Source organism: Pelophylax lessonae, assembly GCF_965119305.1.
Source record: "Pelophylax lessonae genome assembly, chromosome: 9".
NCBI lineage: Eukaryota > Metazoa > Chordata > Amphibia > Anura > Ranidae > Pelophylax > Pelophylax lessonae.
This window is the reverse complement of record NC_138776.1, coordinates 91301253-91321525: the sequence shown is the minus strand read 5'-3', so window position 1 is coordinate 91321525 and position 20273 is coordinate 91301253. Positions and strand designations below refer to the sequence as shown.

The window sequence follows — 20273 nt, the reverse complement described above, 5'->3', positions numbered from 1 at the left end:
CTCAATCTGGTGCTCCCTCTGGGAGACCCAACGGCAGATGTTTTGTGCCTGAGGAGTTGCGCACTCGGTTGTTGCGAACCTACCATAACTCCAAGACCGCGGGGCATCCTGGAAAGAATCAGCTGTCCTGGGCTGTTTCACGTCTGTTCTGGTGGCCTTCCCTACGTTCCGACATCGCCGCATATGTAGCGGCATGCTCCGTTTGTGCCCAGAGTAAGTCCCCTCGGCACCTTCCGTTGGGCCTTCTGCAACCCTTAGCCACCGGGGAGCGCCCATGGTCACACCTGGGGATGGATTTCATTGTGGACCTCCCTGCATCCCGAGGCCATACGGTCATTCTCATGATTGTGGATCGGTTTTCCAAAATGTGCCACTGTGTTCCTCTCAAGAAGTTACCCTCTGCACAGGAGTTGGCCACGATTTTTGCCAGGGAGGTCTTCCGGTTGCACGGTTTGCCCAAGGAGATTGTGTCGGATCGGGGGAGTCAGTTTGTGTCCAGGTTCTGGCGCGCCTTTTGCTCCCAGTTGGGGATTCATCTCTCCTTCTCCTCGGCCTACCACCCTCAGTCCAATGGGGCCGCAGAACGATCCAATCAGGCCTTGGAGCAATTCCTTCGTTGCTATGTCTCCGATCACCAAAACAATTGGGTTGACCTCCTGCCTTGGGCTGAGTTTGCCAGGAACACGGCGGTGAACTCTTCCTCTGGGACGTCTCCCTTCATGGCCAACTATGGGTTCCAACCTGCCGTGTTACCGGAGGTATTCTCTCCCCAGGATATTCCGGCTGTGGAGGATCACCTTTCCGTCCTACGTGCTTCTTGGGTACAGATCCAGAAGTCCCTTGAGGTCTCTGCGCAGCGCCAGAGACTCCAGGCTGATCGCAGACGAGCGCCTGCTCCTTCCTACCAGGCCGGAGACCGTGTATGGTTGTCCACCCGCAACCTCAACCTTCGAGTGCTCCCAAGCTGGCGCCTCGCTTTGTTGGTCCCTTCCGAGTGCTTCGCAGGGTAAACCCGGTGTTCCGTGAGAATTACCTACCCGTGAGAAAAACCTACCCCTCGTCACTTCCGGTTCACGGCACTGTATGGAATGCAGCGCTTACATTAAAACAGCGGGGCTGCAATACGAATCATCTCCGCTCGTGTGCCTGTCACTTCCCTGATCTCGGCAACTAAATATAAAAGCGGCGGCGGGTGTATGTAAACATAAATCACGGAGACGCCAGCCGCTTTTATATTTACTTGCCGAGATCAGGGAAGTGACAGGCACACGAGCGGAGATGATTCGTATTGCAGCACAGCTGTTTTATTTAACCGCCGCGTGGGTAGGTTTTTTCAACGGTACACTGTGCTATTTCCATACTAGTGCGCATGCGCACTAGTCTGCTCCTCTGTTGTCCCTTTAGGTATCCGGCCCTGTGAGCATGCGCACTGCTGCGCTGCTCAGCTGTTCCTGGCCGGAAGTGACGAGGGGTAGGTAATTCTCACGGGGTAGGTAATTCTCACGGAACACCGGTAGCCTGTGCCCTTGCGCTTCCTCCTGGCATGCGGATCTCCAACGTGTTTCATGTCTCCCTGTTGAAGCCACTGGTGTGTAATCGTTTCACTTCCTCGGTTCCTCGGCCTCGTCCGGTCCGAGTGGGCAATCGTGAGGAGTATGAGGTGAGCAATATCCTGGACTCACGCCTGGTCCGCGGTCGGGTGCAGTTTTTGGTTCATTGGCGTGGTTATGGTCCAGAGGAGCGTTCCTGGGTTCCCTCCGCAGATGTCCATGCTCCTGCCTTGCTCCGAGCCTTCCACGCACGCTTCCCTCAGAAACCGTTCTTTACTCCGCGGAGGAGGGGCCCTTGAGGGGGAGGTACTGTCATGTTGGTCTGGTCCGGTTCTCTCCAACAAGGGTCCTTAGGAGTCTTCTGCACAGAAACTGCTCTGTTATTGCATGCATATTTTAATCCTATGTATATCCAGTGTTTGCTGGGTATATACAAATGTTCAATGTAAATGTTTTTTTTTTTTATCTTTCTTTTGTAATAAAAATGTATGTTTTATATATACATATTGTTTTGTTCAAATAGTTTCAGTGCAATAGTGGCATATACAGTCCCAAACCATTGGGGTCACCCCTCTTTTTTGTATCCAATTATCGGGATGATGGCCATTTGCACTGGGTACTGAGCGATAGGATTCAACCATTTTCCATAAAAAGGCTACACCACTCAACCACCTAGCAGCAGAGTGTTCGGTGTGATTCTCTCCCTCATTTCTGCCCTTACTGAAGCCGTACAGGTAGGGGCTTGTGGCGTCACTTTCTCCCTCTCTCCCTCTATCCTTCTTTTTCCCTTTATTTATTTCTCCCTATCTCCCTATATCCCACTTTCTCCCTTTCTCCCTTTATTTCTTTCTCCCTCTCTCCCTTTATCCCTCTTTCTCCCTTTTTTTACTTTCCCCCTCTCTCCCTTTATCCCTCTTTCTCCCTTTATTTCTTTCCCCCTCTCTCCCTTTATCCCTCTTTCTCCCTTTATTTCTTTCTCCCTCTCTCCCTTTCTTTCTTTCTTTCTTTCTTTCTTTCTTTCTTTCTTTCTTTCTTTCTTTCTTTCTTTCTTTCTTTCTTTCTTTCTTTCTTTCTTTCTTTCTTTCTTTCTTTCTTTCTTTCTTTCTTTCTTTCTTTCTTTCTTTCTCTCTCCCTCCATCCCTCTTTCTCTTTATTCTTTCCCTATACAGTATATTACCACATTCTCCAGTATGTAAGTCATCTCAAATTCTAGTTAATCACACCCCGTTTAAGCCACGCCCAATAATTAACGTAATTTAAACAACACCCTTTTTCACCACTGGGCCAGGCCTACAAATGAATGCCCACCCCAAATTAAAATAATACTCTGCCTATATAAAAAAGTTTCCCTAAACATTTGAGAATTTTGGCAACTATGCAACTTATTTATATTTTATTTTTAATATTTCTTAAGGCAGGCAGTGCATTTACAGAATATACAAAAGTTATAAAAATTTACGAAAAGGCAGATGTAAGAACAAAATAGTTCTTGAAAATAAAAGTAAAAAACAATAGCATGTTCTTATATGAGAAAGTATCCTATTCTCTTTGTATTGCTTTCACCCCAAACTCGCTCATCCATGTCTTTATGGACCTTGCTTTGTGCACTGGCCAAAACCAATTGGTGGAGGAGGGATTATGGTGTGAGGTTGTTTTTCAGGGGTTTGGCTTGACCCTTTAGTTCCAGTGAAGGGAATTCCTAAGGCGTCAGGACAATTTCATGCTCCCAACTTCATTTTTGTGGGAATAATTTGGGTATGGCCCCTTCCTGTTCCAACATTAATGTACACTAGTGCACAAAGCAAGGTCCATAAAGACATGGAAACCTTGTGAACAGCCTTCCCAGAAGAGTTGAAGCTGGTAAAGCTTCAAAGGATGGGCCAATGCAATATTGAACCCTACGGACGAAGACTGGGATGCCATTAAAGTTCATGTGCGTGTAAAGGTACGCATCCCAAAACTTTTGACAATTCAGTGTATATTCAGCTTTTCAGACGGTTGAGAAGTGCACATGTGTGCATGTAGATAGATATCAAGAAAAAGGAATGGGATTGGGCGTGTAGCGGGACTTTTTATAGGGGTGCATATGTATGTAGTACACGAGCAACAGTAGAATTGTGTAAAAAATCTATTTTATTAAAGAAAAAAAGGGGGGTTGGAGGATGTTTATAAAATTATATACTGTAAACAACAGGCTACAAACAACAGTATATATAGTATTGCAATTAAAAACATTTGCAGAAAACAGACATGTGTGAAGTATAACACATAACAAACAAATTACAACTCCTACATTGGGATATACCCTAGACTCAACCAGAAGGAGGTGTCTATGCAGGATAGCGAGACCCACAATGTCAACCCGACATGTTTCGCGGCCTTGTAGCCGCTTCCTCAGGGGTATTTATAGGGTATCACTTTGTAAATGTTTCAATTCACAACACTAAAAAAAGAAAACAAATAATGAATATATAATATAAGATAAGATTATATATAACATACCATATAGGAATGTACATAAATCCATATATAGTCTGTGATGTATCAAACTTGTAACAATAGAAAGTGTATTGAATCATTATATATAGTCTCACACCTGTCTGATAAACCAGCGAGCCAGCAATGACAAAGGTCCTGGACCACAAGGTGGGGAGAAGACCCCCCGGGGGCGGACACGGGAGCTCAAAACCAGATAGTTGAAAGATATTACTGCAATCAGTGGATGTCAATATCTGAAAGTTAAAAGAAAAGGAGCCAAATATGGATATAAGTCAAGGTATGTTGCATGTAAGGCGCTACAGAAAAACCCCCTAGCGGTAGCTCACTTATAGTGCAACCAACTATTGGTAGTATGCCCCCCATGCAACAAAAAGCCTCTATGCAAACTCTATAGGATTACAAACGGTATCACATATGTAGCCCTTGAAAAAGGGTAAGATGTACAAATGCTCTTACCCGAATAGTTCCGGATAAAGGATATGGACAGGGAGCGGATATAATATATATAGTGAACCTAGGACCGTGTAGCATCCGATATCCACAGTGGAGTCCCTCGCATGTGGTCTATAGGGTATAGATAGCAAATTGAGGGAAAAATAAATTCCAAAAATTGAAGCTCCTTTAAAAAATAATAAATAAACAAAGTCCTCTTAGGGCAAAAAATGGTCCCATAAAGCCAATCCATAGTTTACCTGCGGTAGTTCCTACATCTGCGTCCCGTCCCTGCAAACTGCAACGGAGAAACGCCGAGGAGCCGCTATATATGCTGGTAAGAGAGCCCCACCCAGGACGACGTACAAGTGCTACGTCTTGTCGCACGTCCGGGCTGGCGTCGGGAATGCGCCTAGCAAACTGCGCAGGCGCATCCGCCGGGCGTGCACCCGTCAACCTCGCGGCCGCGACGTGCGGCAAGCGGAAGTGTCGTCACGAGGCTAAGCCGGAAGTGACGGTGTAAGTCCGGCGTAACGTCCCGATCTCCACAGGGGAGTAAGGGGTGTACCCAACGACACGTGTCCGCCACGGGGGGAGGCACCCAAAGTGGTCCTCCCTAAACAAGGAAATGGATCCGTTCATTGGTGGAAAAGAGCTGGAACCAGAGCGGTGCGAGACATCAATCTAAACAGAGAAATAGGCAAAAACCTATATAAATTACAAATAAACATATGTATCAATTAGTATACACATGAATTTAACAGATAAAGCAAAAACATATCAAGGCAAAATAGGGAAAAAAAAAAAAGGAAAAAATATAGCACATATGCAAAAACAATATGTATAAACAGATACTTTACACATGGGAATAACTCTCATGGGAAAACCTGGATGTTGCCATAGTAAATTAATCTATGGAAACCAACTACCAGGATGTATATCGGTAATGGTGTGTTGTAGGCAATGATCTGTGGTGAAGGGCAGAATAAAAAAAAATAATAATAATACAGGGTAAGCAAAGAAACATACAGGGGGGGAGAGAGAGAGGGGGAGGGGGGGAGGGACAAAAACAAGAAAAAGAAAAAGAAAAGGAGCAACAAGAAAAAATCCAGCACGTACGTCCTGTCACAAAAAGGATTTGTATGAGTGGGCCTCGTTCAATCCAACTTCTCTATCCACAGAGCCTCCCTTTGCAATATACGTCGGTCCCAATTGCCCCCTCTAGGGTCTGGGGGTATGATCTCCAGAACCCTAAAAGAGACGCATGAGCTGTCAAATCTATGGTGCAACCCGATGTGTATGATTTCATAATGATCAAACACCCTCGTACGCCCACACTATACACTTTACCTAAAGTGCATAAAAATTCCAACAGGCCTCCAGGGAGACCCATTGTCTCTGGGATAGGTTCCATGTCGGAAAATGCTAGCAAATACGTTGACTTCTTCCTACGTCCCTTTGTCCAGTCCTTGCCCTCCTTTATACAGGATACTCCAGATTTATTAAGCCACATCGATGGGATCCAGACACCCCCGGATGCCCTCCTCGTGGCGGTTGATATTGAGGCTTTATACTCAAGTATACCGCACGAGGAGGGCATCCGGTCGGTTGAACATTTTCTACAGGATCAGCATGAACACACTAGGGCACACAATGATTTCATTCTGTCCCTCTTGCGGTTCATCTTGACACATAATTTCTTTACTTTTATGGATGTTACCTACCTTCAAAGGCAGGGAGTCGCCATGGGAACATGCTAATCTGTTTTTGGGAAGGTGGGAACAGCATGTGTTCTCTGACGACTCCCTGATCCCCTGGCTTAAATATGTAACACACTGGTTCCGCTATATTGATGATTTACTCCTGATATGGACGGGTCCTAAGTCTGAACTTGAGGATATGTTATCCTCGTTCAATACCAATTCATTTAATCTTAAATTTACTTATAATTTCCACCCTGAACACATTGTGTTCTTGGATGTTGAAATTAGAAAGGATACCAGTGGCTACATCACTACCTGCCTTTATCGTAAACCGACTGCCGGCAACATGTTGCTGCATGCGTCAAGCTCTCATCCTGTGCCCCTCAAGAACAGTATTCAGTATGCGCAATATTTGCGCATACGTAGAAACTGTTCGTTGGACGCAGATTTTTTTCGAGAGGCGAAGCACTTACAAACTAGATTACTTGCTCGAGGTTATTCTCGAACAATTTTGAGAAAGGCCTTCAACAAGGCCAAAGTACTGGACAGAGGTGACATCTTGCAAAGGAAGAACAAGACTAATGCCAACCAAACTGTAAAATTAATTACCCAATACTCAGATAACCATCAGCAATTGAGAGCCCTTATCCAGAGACACTGGCACCTCCTTAGTGAAGAATCCACACTGTCTAAATATGTTAGAGAAACCCCGGAGGTCGTATTCAAAAGAGCGACCTCCATTCGGGATTTGTTAACCAAAAGTCACTACACCTTGAACCCTCCTGAACCCAAGACAAGGACTGGGACATACCAATGTGGTAATTGTGCCCGCTGTTCTTGGATTGAGGAGGGTTCTATCACATATTTGCCAAATGGCAATAACCATAGACTCTCTGGCTATGCAGACTGTACCACACGTGGAGTGATTTATTTAATGCAATGCCAGTGTTCAGCATTTTATGTTGGAAAGACTTTTAGACAGCTTGGACAAAGAGTGGGCGACCATATATATTATTCGGGTGGTGGTAAAATCCTCACCCCGGTAACTCGACACATCGGGTTGCACCATAGATTTGATAGCTCATGCGTCTCTTTTAGGGTTCTGGAGATCATACCCCCAGACCCTAGAGGGGGCAATTGGGACCGACGTATATTGCAAAGGGAGGCTCTGTGGATAGAGAAGTTGAACGCCACAATCCCCCCTGGATTGAACGAGGCCCACTCATACAAATCCTTTTTGTGACAGGACGTACGTGCTGGATTTTTTCTTGTTGCTCCTTTTCTTTTTCTTGTTTTTGTCCCTCCCCCCTCCTCCCCCCCTCCCTCTCTCTCTCTCCCCCCCCCTGTATGTTTCTTTGCTTACCCTGTATTATTATTATTTTTTTTTATTCTGCCCTTCACCACAGATCATTGCCTACAACACACCATTACCGATATACATCCTGGTAGTTGGTTTCCATAGATTAATTTACTATGGCAACATCCAGGTTTTCCCATGAGAGTTATTCCCATGTGTAAAGTATCTGTTTATACATATTGTTTTTGCTTATGTGCTATATTTTTTCCTTTTTTTTTTTTTTCCCCCCTATTTTGCCTTGATATGTTTTTGCTTTATCTGTTAAATTCATGTGTATACTAATTGATACATATGTTTATTTGTAATTTATATTGGTTTTTGCCTATTTCTCTGTTTAGATTGATGTCTCGCACCGCTCTGGTTCCAGCTCTTTTCCACCAATGAACGGATCCATTTCCTTGTTTAGGGAGGACCACTTTGGGTGCCTCCCCCCGTGGCGGACACTTGTCGTTGGGTACGCCCCTTACACCCCTGTGGAGATCGGGACGTTACGCCGGACTTACACCGTCACTTTCGGCTTAGCCTCGTGACGACACTTCCGCTTGCCACACGTCGCGGCCGCGAGGTTGACGGGTGCACGCCCGGCGGATGCGCCTGCGCAGTTTGCTAGGCGCATTCCCGACGCCAGCACGGACGTGCGACAAGACGTAGCACTTGTACGTCGTCCTGGGTGGGGCTCTCTTACCAGCATATATAGCGGCTCCTCTGCGTTTCTCCATTGCAGTTTGCAGGGACGGGACACAGATGTAGGAACTACCGCAGGTAAACTATGGATCGGCTTTATGGGACCATTTTTTGCCCTAAGAGGACTTTGTTTATTTATTATTTTTTAAAGGAGCTTCAATTTTTGGAATTTATTTTTCCCTCAATTTGCTATCTATACCCTATAGACCACATGCGAGGGACTCCACTGTGGATATCGGATGCTACACGGTCCTAGGTTCACTATATATATTATACCCGCTCCCTGTCCATATCCTTTATCCGGAACTATTCGGGTAAGAGCATTTGTACATCTTACCCTTTTTCAAGGGCTACATATGTGATACCGTTTGTAATCCTATAGAGTTTGCATAGAGGCTTTTTGTTGCATGGGGGGCGTACTACCAATAGTTGGTTGCACTATAAGTGAGCTACCGCTAGGGGGTTTTTCTGTAGCGCCTTACATGCAACATACCTTGACTTATATCCATATTTGGCTCCTTTTCTTTTAACTTTCAGATATTGACATCCACTGATTGCAGTAATATCTTTCAACTATCTGGTTTTGAGCTCCCGTGTCCGCCCCCGGGTGGTCTTCCCCCCACCTTGTGGTCCAGGACCTTTGTCATTGCTGGCTCGCTGATTTATCAGACAGGTGTGAGACTATATATAATGATTCAATACACTTTCTATTGTAACAAGTTTGATACATCACAGACTATATATGGATTTATGTACATTCCTATATGGTATGTTATATATAATCTTATCTTATATTATATATTCATTATTTGTTTTCTTTTTTTAGTGTTGTGAATTGAAACATTTACAAAGTGATACCCTATAAATACCCCTGAGGAAGCGGCTACAAGGCCGCGAAACATGTCGGGTTGACATTGTGGGTCTCGCTATCCTGCATAGACACCTCCTTCTGGTTGAGTCTAGGGTATATCCCAATGTAGGAGTTGTAATTTGTTTGTTATGTGTTATACTTCACACATGTCTGTTTTCTGCAAATGTTTTTAATTGCAATACTATATATACTGTTGTTTGTAGCCTGTTGTTTACAGTATATAATTTTATAAACATCCTCCAACCCCCCTTTTTTTCTTTAATAAAATTGATTTTTTACACAATTCTACTGTTGCTCGTGTACTACATACATATGCACCCCTATAAAAAGTCCCGCTACACACCCAATCCCATTCCTTTTTCTTGACATTCAGATAGGGACGTGGTGCTCTCTTAATTTATATACTACTTTTGCGAGGTTGTCTACTCTCCATGTAGATAGATAGATAGATAGATTGTATACAAATATACTTTATTACAATTTTAAAGACATCAATGAATCATGCATCAAATAATTTGACACTCTACTTCTCCAATTATATGGGGGTAGCCATACTTGCCTTTTCATACTCTGCTGCACTTTTTGCTTTGCAATGCTATGCAATATTTCAGCTTTACTGTACCTTCTCACCATACAAGTATGAGTCAGCTGAATTATTGAACAATGCATTTCCTGTTGGCTTATACTGTATGTTAATTACCAGGCAATTTGACAGGGTCATTGTAGCAGTAGTAGATATAGCAGTAGCTACTACATGGCAGTAGTTAATATACCCTACGTCTGGTGCCAAATCTAGAAAAATATATATTTATTATAATAACAAAAATACAGATTAGCAAATGTGAAAAAATATAAAAGTTACATTAAAAAAAGTTGTATTATTTAGAATTTATAATCTATAATTATAATGTAAAATTATGGTTCTTTTTTTTTTCAGAATTTTAAAAAATATTAAAATTGCTACAAAATTTTCTTATTAAAAATACAATATAGTTTTACTTTAAGCAGCCTATTTACAAAGAATGGGGAACTCTAGGCAGACTTTTTTCATTCGTTTTGCAGAAATGTTTAGGATTGGAGTACCAGTTCATGCAAGAAACAAAAAACTAGCATGGAATATGGTACTTTTTTGTGCACGCACAATGAATGGGCAAATGTCAGTGTACAACAAATTTAAGCATTGACACTTAAACTGGTAATTTGAAAATGAATACTTAATATGTTCCAATATGTGATGAATAATAAAATAATTAATCTTGGAAAAAGTATTTGCTGTGTACATTTTTAACCACTTGCCGACTGCCCACCGCATATATACCGCGGCAGGCTAGCTTGGCTTCGCAAATCGAGGTATAGGTACGTCGGTTCGCGGGAGTGGTGCTTGGGGGTGCTCCGGCCCCCACTAGGCAGCAGGGATGCCGATCCACTGAGCCAGCTTCCGCGATTGCTGCCGAGCACCCGCGATCGCTCCCCGCTGAGAGAGTAGTACGGTCAGCTGTTGTAAACATAGCTGACCGTTCTCTCTGAAATGATCACAGAGCGCCTGTGATCCTTCTATATAGGAACACAGGTCTCTATGATCATTTCACAAGTCCCTCCCCCATACAGTTAGAAAATACTCCCCTAGGCTCGCACTTAACCCTTTGATCACCACTGGGTCAACCCCTTCACTCCAATGTCATTATTACAGTAACAGTGCATATTTTTAGCACTGATTACTGTAGTAATGTCACTGGTCCCCCCAAAAGTGTCAAAAATGTCAGTTAGGAGACCGATCTGTTGCCGCAATGTTGCAGATTAGGGATGATCGAACTTTTGAAAAGTTCGGTTCGACCAGAACACCCGAACTTCACGAAAGTTCGGTTCGGATTTCAGAACCCCATTGAAATCAATGGGACCCGAACCTCTGTAATCAAAAAACACAATTTTTAAGCCCTAAAACCCAATAAATGCCCCTAAAAAGTGCCTAGGGTTCTGGGTCATGCCCCAGGGACTATTAATCACACAAAAAAAAGTTCTTAAAAATTGTCGTTTTTGATAGATAGCCAATTATTGAAAAAATTAAAAAAAAAAAAAAAAAAAAAAGAGATTTCTTTGGATTTAGTGTCTGGGGGTTCTAAAAGGTGTACCTGTGAAGTTTCAGCTCTGTGGCATGTCCAGAACCAGAATTACAGCATACTAAACCTTCAAAAATGACTTTTTTGCTTAACCGCACCTTTCTTTTGCTCCTAATCAACGGCTCAGCCAATGTGTATGATGGGGACATAATGCAGTGCACTGGGAACAAGATTAGAGGTTTTTTTGGAGAAAGGTGCTGTCTCTTTAAATGTGCATATAATTAACGGGTGTATTTCCACAATGGGGCTATTATTACCAAATGTTTCAAGAAGTCCAAAGATGTATGTAGATGCACTTTATTTCATGTAAAATGGTGTTTGGTGCACTTTAACTTGAAATCTCACAAGAAACAGACATATATGCACGGATACATTGAGGGTTAGGGGTAGGGGCCACAATGTAGTGCAGAGTGAACAAGATTAGAGATGTTTTGGATGAATACTGTTGTCTCTTGACTTTGAATAGAAGTAAAGGATGCTTAAAAATTGGGCATTTGGTGGTGCGGACGATGCCTTGACACCATATCCCTATGAAAGTGCTGGTAATGAAAGCAATAATTGCCTTTGTAAGGAAAAAAATTACAATGATATGCATCTGTGTGACAGGTGCGCAAAAATTGTTGTTTGGGTGTTGGCGGAGCCATACCACTGTAAGCCCAAAGAGCTGGTGTTGAAGAAGGCGTAAAAATTATGAAGGTGTGCACTTGTGGAACAGGTGCGCAAACATTGTAGTTTTTGTTTTAGCATAGCCTCCCCACCTTAACCCCAAAGAGCTGGCGTTGAAGGAGGCCCAAAAATTGTAAAGGTGTGCACCTGTGGAACAGGTGCGCAAACATTGTAGTTTTTGTTTTAGCATAGCCTCCCCACCCTAACCCCCAAAGAGCTGGTGTTGAAGGAGGCCCAAAAATTGTAAAGGTGTGCACCTGTGGAACAGGTGCGCAAACATTGTAGTTTTTGTTTTAGCATAGCCTCCCCACCTTAACCCCAAAGAGCTGGTGTTGAAGGAGGCCCAAAAATTGTAAAGGTGTGCCCCTGTGGAACAGGTGCGCAAACATTGTAGTTTTTGTTTTAGCATAGCCTCCCCACCCTAACCCCCAAAGAGCTGGTGTTGAAGGAGGCCCAAAAATTGTAAAGGTGTGCACCTGTGGAACAGGTGCGCAAACATTGTAGTTTTTGTTTTAGCATAGCCTCCCCACCTTAACCCCAAAGAGCTGGTGTTTAAGGAGGCCCAAAAATTGTAAAGGTGTGCCCCTGTGGAACAGGTGCGCAAACATTGTAGTTTTTGTTTTAGCATAGCCTCCCCACCCTAACCCCCAAAGAGCTGGTGTTGAAGGAGGCCCAAAAATTGTAAAGGTGTGCACCTGTGGAACAGGTGCGCAAACATTGTAGTTTTTGTTTTAGCATAGCCTCCCCACCTTAACCCCAAAGAGCTGGTGTTGAAGGAGGCCCAAAAATTGTAAAGGTGTGCCCCTGTGGAACAGGTGCGCAAACATTGTAGTTTTTGTTTTAGCATAGCCTCCCCACCCTAACCCCCAAAGAGCTGGTGTTGAAGGAGGCCCAAAAATTGTAAAGGTGTGCACCTGTGGAACAGGTGCGCAAACATTGTAGTTTTTGTTTTAGCATAGCCTCCCCACCTTAACCCCAAAGAGCTGGTGTTGAAGGAGGCCCAAAAATTGTAAAGGTGTGCACCTGTGGAACAGGTGCGCAAACATTGTCGTTTTTGTTTTAGCATAGCCTCCCCACCTTAACCCCAAAGAGCTGGTGTTGAAGGAGGCCCAAAAATTGTAAAGGTGTGCCCCTGTGGAACAGGTGCGCAAACATTGTAGTTTTTGTTTTAGCATAGCCTCCCCACCCTAACCCCCAAAGAGCTGGTGTTGAAGGAGGCCCAAAAATTGTAAAGGTGTGCACCTGTGGAACAGGTGCGCAAACATTGTAGTTTTTGTTTTAGCATAGCCTCCCCACCTTAACCCCAAAGAGCTGGTGTTGAAGGAGGCCCAAAAATTGTAAAGGTGTGCCCCTGTGGAACAGGTGCGCAAACATTGTAGTTTTTGTTTTAGCATAGCCTCCCCACCCTAACCCCCAAAGAGCTGGTGTTGAAGGAGGCCCAAAAATTGTAAAGGTGTGCACCTGTGGAACAGGTGCGCAAACATTGTAGTTTTTGTTTTAGCATAGCCTCCCCACCTTAACCCCAAAGAGCTGGTGTTGAAGGAGGCCCAAAAATTGTAAAGGTGTGCACCTGTGGAACAGGTGCGCAAACATTGTCGTTTTTGTCATAACCAAAATGAGGTTCTGTGAACGTAAAGAGAATGAGAGGAGGGTTTGAGGGTGGCACCATGGTCCAGGCTTAAACTGAGGCTCAACTGCCACATCACAACGATAGCCTAGTCTACAAGGTCTGCATCAGGTGCATCAAAGCTTGATATCCACGACTGATTCATCTTAATGAATGTCAAACGGTCGACTGAGTCGGTGGAGAGTCTCGTTCGATGGTCTGTGACGAATCCTCCTGCTGCGCTGAATGCCCGTTCCGATAGGACACTGGAAGCAGGGCAGGCCAACAACTCCATGGCAAACTGGGCCAGTTCTGGCCAGTGGTCTAATCTTAAGACCCAGTATGCCAGTGGATCGGATTCGTCACATGAAAAGCCCTCTGTGTCACTTTGTGCCCTCACGTAATCGTCCACCATGTGATGCAGACGGTGTCGATGCGATGTGGCAGCTGAGAGGCCTGGGCGGTGAGGACTAAAAAAAGACCGAAAGGCATCCGTCAACCGCACGCCTTCTCCAACGCTCCTCTCGTGACCACCAGTAGAATCCATGGTAGGTTGTCCCCGCCCCTGCACCCTACGGGAGTCGGGGAACATGTTCACCAGATTCCTCTTGAGATTGTCCTCAAGGGATTTGATCCTGGGGACTCTCTGGGTGGATGGGAAAAGCTCCGAGACTTTACACTTGTACCGGGGGTCAAGTAGGGTGGCCAACCAATAGTGGTTAGTCTCTTTAATGGCCTTGATTCTGGGGTCCTTTCGCAGGCTCTGGAGCATGATGTTTCCCATGCGTCGCAAATTAGCGAAGGCCTGAGAAGCTGACTCCTCGGGGTCACTCATAACGACATTATCTTCAACGGGCTCCTCCTCCTCCCAGCCACGTACTACTCCAAAGTGTCCCGAGGGAGTCAAACTAGGCCTTGCAGATTGCCGCATGTCTTCCTCCTCCTCCTCCTCAAACCCTGCAAAAGTTCCCGCAGAATCGTCCTCCTCCTCCTCTTCCACCCCTGGATCCTGCTCGGGCCTCTGGGAGCTAGGCATAATGGGGTCAGGATTCTCAGGATAAAGGGGGCCTTGAGAGGCAAGGAAGTCCTCCTCTTCCTCCTGCTGCTCTGCCTCCAGTGCCCTGTCCATAATGCCACGCAGAGTGTGCTCCAACAAAAACAGTACCGGTAGGGTGTCACTGATGCATGCGCTGTCCCGGCTGACCATCCTTGTGGCCTCCTCAAATGGCGAGAGGACAGCGCATGCATCCTTAATCAAAAGCCACTGCCGTGGTGAAAAGAAGCCCAGGCGCGCAGAGCCAGTGCTGGTGCCGTACTCGCATAGGTATTCATTGAGGGCCCTCTGCTGCGTGTACAGGCGCTGCAGCATAGCCAAGGTGGAGTTCCAGCGGGTGGGCATGTCACAGATGAGGCGGTGTACCGGCAGGTGAAACTCGCGCTGCACTTCGGCCAAACGTGCAGTGGCACTGTACGACCGCCTGAAGTGACTGCACACCCTTCTTGCCATCCTTAGCACATCCTGCATTCCCGGGTACGAGTTCAAAAACCGCGAGATTCAGGACATGCGCCAGGCATGGCACATGGGTTAACTTTCCCTGACGAAGGGCAGCTAGGAGGTTTGACCCATTATCAGTAACCACCATCCCTGGCTGCAGCTGGCGTGGTGTCAACCACCTCTGGGCCTGTGCCTGCAGAGCCCCAAGAATCTGAGGGGCAGTGTGCTGCCTGTCCCCTAGACACACAAGCTGCAGCACTGCGTGACACCTTTTGGCCTGAGACATAGAATGGCCCTTTGAACGTTTACGTGGTACCTCATCATATTCAAAGGACCATTCTGCAGAGGAGGGCATGGAGGAGGTAGAGGAGGAGGAGCAGGAGGGGGTAGAAGTGATCGATCTACCCGGATCAGCGACACCACCAGCTGTTTGCAGACGTGGGGGCAACACTGGCTGCAGCACCGAGCCCTGGCTACAATCCCTTCCGCTGGCAAGCAGTGTCACCCAGTGAGCAGTGACAGAAATGTACCGTCCCTGCCCATGTTTGCTTGACCAAGTGTCAGCCGTCAAGTGTATCTTACGGCTGACTGACTTGGCCAGGGACGACACTACATTGCCTTCCACATGTTGGTATAGGGATGGCAGGGCCTTACGGGAAAAGTAATGCCGACTTGGCACCTGCCACTGTGGAACTGCACATTTTGCGAAGTCACGGAAGGGAGCAGACTCTACCAGGTTAAATGGTAATAGTTGCAGAGCCAGTAGTTTAGCCAAACTACTGTTTAGACGCTGGGCATGTGGGTGGCGGGGAGTATACATTTTTTTTCGTTCCAGCATGTGTGGAATCGAAATTTGGCGTCTAGATGTTACAGCTGGTGGTGTGCTGGAGGTAGATGCGACACTGCCTGCTATATCATCATCCCTGCCAGTGGAGGCTGCCAACAGGTGACGAGTGACTATAGCAGGGCCAGGAACAGACTGATGTGCAGGTGGAGCAGGTGGAGCATGAGGAGGAGCGCGAGGAGAACTAGGAGGCCGACTGACCGATCTTTGGCCCTTTTGTGGGTTCTTTAAATGCTCCTGCCAACGGGCCGAGTGGTGGGTTGTCAAATGCCTGTTTAGGCAGCTTGTACCCAGGTGGTTGACATTTTTGCCACGTTTTATACCCTTCTTACAAATCTTGCAGATCGCAACTGTTTTATCTGCATGGGATGTCTCAAAAAAGGCCCAGCAAGATGAGGTGTGTATAGTGGCCCGGGAGACAACAGGTGCGGCCTTAGATGGAGTAGGCCGTCTGCTCTCCCCTCTTGCTTGCTCTGCCTCCTCCTCAACCTCAGACCCAACATCTGACTCCATCAAAGACTGAGCATCAGGCCTGGCCTGGGAGACAACAGGTGCGGCCTTAGATGGAGCGGGCCGTCTGCTCTCCCCTCTTGTTTGCTCTGCCTCCTCCTCAAACTCAGACCCAACATCTGATTCTATCAAAGACTGAGCATCAGGCCTGGCCTGGGAGACAACAGGTGCGGCCTTAGATGGAGCGGGCCGTCTGCTCTCCCCTCTTGTTTGCTCTGCCTCCTCCTCAAACTCAGACCCAACATCAGACTCCATAAAGGACTGAGCATCAGGCTGGAGTAGATGGCCGACACTGTGGTCAAACAGCTCAGCTGACTCCTCTGCCATGTCTGAAGTTGGGTCTAAGGGAGGACATGAGGTGGACATGGACTCATCTGTATTTGTTCTGACAACTGCAGAAGACTGACCACTTTTCTCTGCCTGGGTCACTGTAGTTGCAGATGATGCCGATGATGAGGGTTTGTTCATATAGTCCACCACCTCCTGTACATACTGTGGATGTATAGCTTGGCCACTGCCGGAGAACAATCCAAATGGTGGCCTGGCTGAGGACTGACCACCACGTCCACCCCTGCCTCTAGACACCCTAGAAGCTGTGCCCCTTTCCGCAGCAGGGCCACGTATGCCTTTTCTTGGTCTACCAGGCATATTTCTCACTGATGCGTTGGCAACTGTGTGCGGTGAAAAACGCACACTGCTATGCGACCCACAGTTGTCGCTGGATACAGCACAGCAGATGTGTCACGCACAGTAGCAAAGCCTTTTGCACAGTGGACCTAACGCTTTGAACAACAGGTGTTAGGTTGTCACTGATGCGTTGGCAACTGTGTGCGGTGAAAAACGCACACTGCTATGCGACCCACAGTTGTCGCTGGATACAGCACAGCAGATGTGTCACGCACAGTTGCAAAGGCTTTTGCACAGTGGACCTAACGCTTTGAACAACAGGCGTTAGGTTGTCACTGATGCGTTGGCAACTGTGTGCGGTGAAAAACGCACACTGCTATGCGACCCACAGTTGTCGCTGGATACAGCACAGCAGATGTGTCACGCACAGTTGCAAAGGCTTTTGCACAGTGGACCTAACGCTTTGAACAACAGGCGTTAGGTTGTCACTGATGCGTTGGCAACTGTGTGCGGTGAAAAACGCACACTGCTATGCGACCCACAGTTGTCGCTGGATACAGCACAGCAGATGTGTCACGCACAGTTGCAAAGGCTTTTGCACAGTGGACCTAACGCTTTGAACAACAGGCGTTAGGTTGTCACTGATGCGTTGGCAACTGTGTGCTGTGAAAAACGCACAGTTGTCGCTGGATACAGCACAGCAGTTGCGTGTCACGCACAGTTGCAAAGGCTTTTGTACAGTGCACCTAACGCTTTGAACAACAGGCGTTAAGTTGTCACTGTATTTTGCTGCCTAGCAAGCACGTATACCTGCTGTGATACAGCAGCACTGTGCCACATGCTCACTAAACAGAACCCTCACACTTTCCCTACAGAAACTAAATTTTCAAATCTAACTAATGTAGTACAAAGTTCCCTAACTACACTAGATATCCCTTTCCACTAAATAGAAAGCTCCATACAGCAGAAGACTGACACTGTCCCTTAAGTTTTTTTTTTTTTTTTTGTAACTCTAAGAACCAGCACAATCGCTGTATCTAACTACACTGGCTGTAAGCTAAATACAATTCTGCTATATGGAGCTTTAGAACCACTCGATATATAGGAAATGTAGTGTAGCAAGCAGGAGTCAGACAGAACTGCTTCAACTCTCTTCAACAGGCTCTGGATAACTGTGCTAGGGGTTAGGCGGGGCCATCTTATATAGTGTGGGGCGTATTCACTCCTGATTGGCCTCTGGTCCCCGTAGTCACTCCAATCACGTTCCTAGGAGACTCCTGCCCCCTCATTGGCTTTTGCAGACGTTTCTGGGCCAATCACGGGCTTTTAAAGCCCAGTTCCTGTCCCAGTGCATTTTGGGCGGTTCTGGTGGCCGAATACCGAACTTTTGCCGCAAAAAGTTCGGTATTCGGCCGAATATCGAACATCCAATGTTCGGGTCGAACCGATGGTCGACCCGAACCGTTCGATCATCCCTATTGCAGATAGCCGCCATTACTAGTAACAAAAATTAAAATAAAAATTACATAAATCTTTCCGCTAGTTTGTAGACACGATAACTTTTGTGCAAAGCAATCAAAATAAGTTTATTGCGATTTTTTTTTATTTTACCACAAATATGTAGCAGAATACAAATTGGCCTAAAAGGATGAAAAATTTTTAATTTTTTTTTGCGAATGTTATATAGCAGAATGTGAAAAAGGTAAGTTTTTTTTTTTTTGTTTTTTTTTCAGAAGTGTCGCTTTTGTTTTGTTTATAGCTCAAAACATAAAAATTGCACAAGTGATCAAATACCACCAAAAGAAAGCTCTATTTGTGGGAAAAAAAGGACGTCAAATTTATTTGGGTACAGCGTTGCATGACCGCACAATTGTCAGTTAAAGTAATGCAGTGCTGAATCACAAAAAATGGCCTGGTCATTAAGGGGGCAAATCCTTCCGGTCCAGAACTGGTTAAGGAACCCCTGTTAACCTCTGGAGGAACCCTAAGGTTCCATGGAACCCTGATTTAGAAACCCTGTGATAAACACTCATAAATAAGCATATGCCTGTGAAGAAACAATTATGTTCCTCTCACTAGTTCATCTTGAGGACTTCCACATCACCACTCTCTCCTGCAGTGAGGTGAAGATTAGTAAAAAGAAACAGTGAGCTCTGTGGAGGACTGCAGATATCGGCACTCCCAAAATGTTAGTTTCCCTGCAGACTTCGAGAGACCAGTTCCCCAGACTGGAGTAGTGTTCAGGCATGTGGGCAGCAAGAGAGGCAAGTATTCTATTTATTCCTCACAGGTATGTGCTTTTTTTTTAGTTTTTAATCAAGTTACAGGGTCACTTTTAAAGCGAAGTTACGGCTTCAAATACCTTTTTTAACAAAAAATACCCCTATAATACTAATCCATCGCTCTTTACAGAACCACTGTTCTCATACAGGCGGTCCCTGGGTTACAAACATCCGACTTACAAACGACCCCTACTTACAAACAGAGGGAGACAAGAGGAAGTGAGGAGAAATCTCCTCCTAGGAAGGGAAATTCACTCCTGTAAGAGAAATCATGGGGAAAAGGTGTCTCCACTGGAGCTTTATCACTAATCCTTGTTTCCATAACAACCCAAAATGTTCAAAATCTAGGGACAGAAAGTGAGGTGAAATCTTCTGAACAGAGGTACAGACAGCAAAACAAATGGTACAGGGGTGTTAACTCTTCCCTATGCTATCCAAAAAACTTAAAAATTATTATTTTGGTTGGAGCTAAACTTAAAAAATTTACCTGTGTCGACTTACAAACAAATTCGACTTAAGAACAAACTTACAGACCCTATCTTGTTTGTAACCCAGGGACCGCCGGTACTTAGAAGGTATATAGTATTGGATTTTAGTCAAAATTTTACTTTTAAAAACGCTATCTGAGCGTGGCCATCTTAGATGTGGGCATCTGAAGCCACAGTGTAATCTGCTGTGTCCTTCTTCCTGATTCCAGGGAGTGTTCTGGGAGTTCTTCCTGATTCCAGCCTCCTGGGAGTGATGACAAATAGCTCCCAGGATGCAATGCAAAGGAGGAAGTGATGTCGGTGGCCGCGGCCACAGAGGGGGGAGAAGGAGGAAGTACAATCAAAAATGCCCTGAAAATAAGGTAAGGGACCCCCGAAAAAATTGAAAATGACCAATTGTTGATCAGCATAGCTCCCAATTGTTGATCAGCATAGCGAGCACTCAAGGAATCACTAAAGTTGCAAAATAGGCCGGAACTCCGCTTTAAAGTCTGCCTGCCTTTTTGCTGGATAGATATAACCAGCTTCATTAGTGAGGAATC

General features: G+C 45.6%; 1 protein-coding gene across 1 annotated transcript in view; it reads left to right on the top strand.

Moving 5' to 3' along the window:
* ADGRA1 (adhesion G protein-coupled receptor A1) overlaps window positions 1-20273 on the top strand; it is a 1278841-nt gene that overhangs the window by 163189 nt on the left and 1095379 nt on the right. The window lies entirely within an intron of this gene.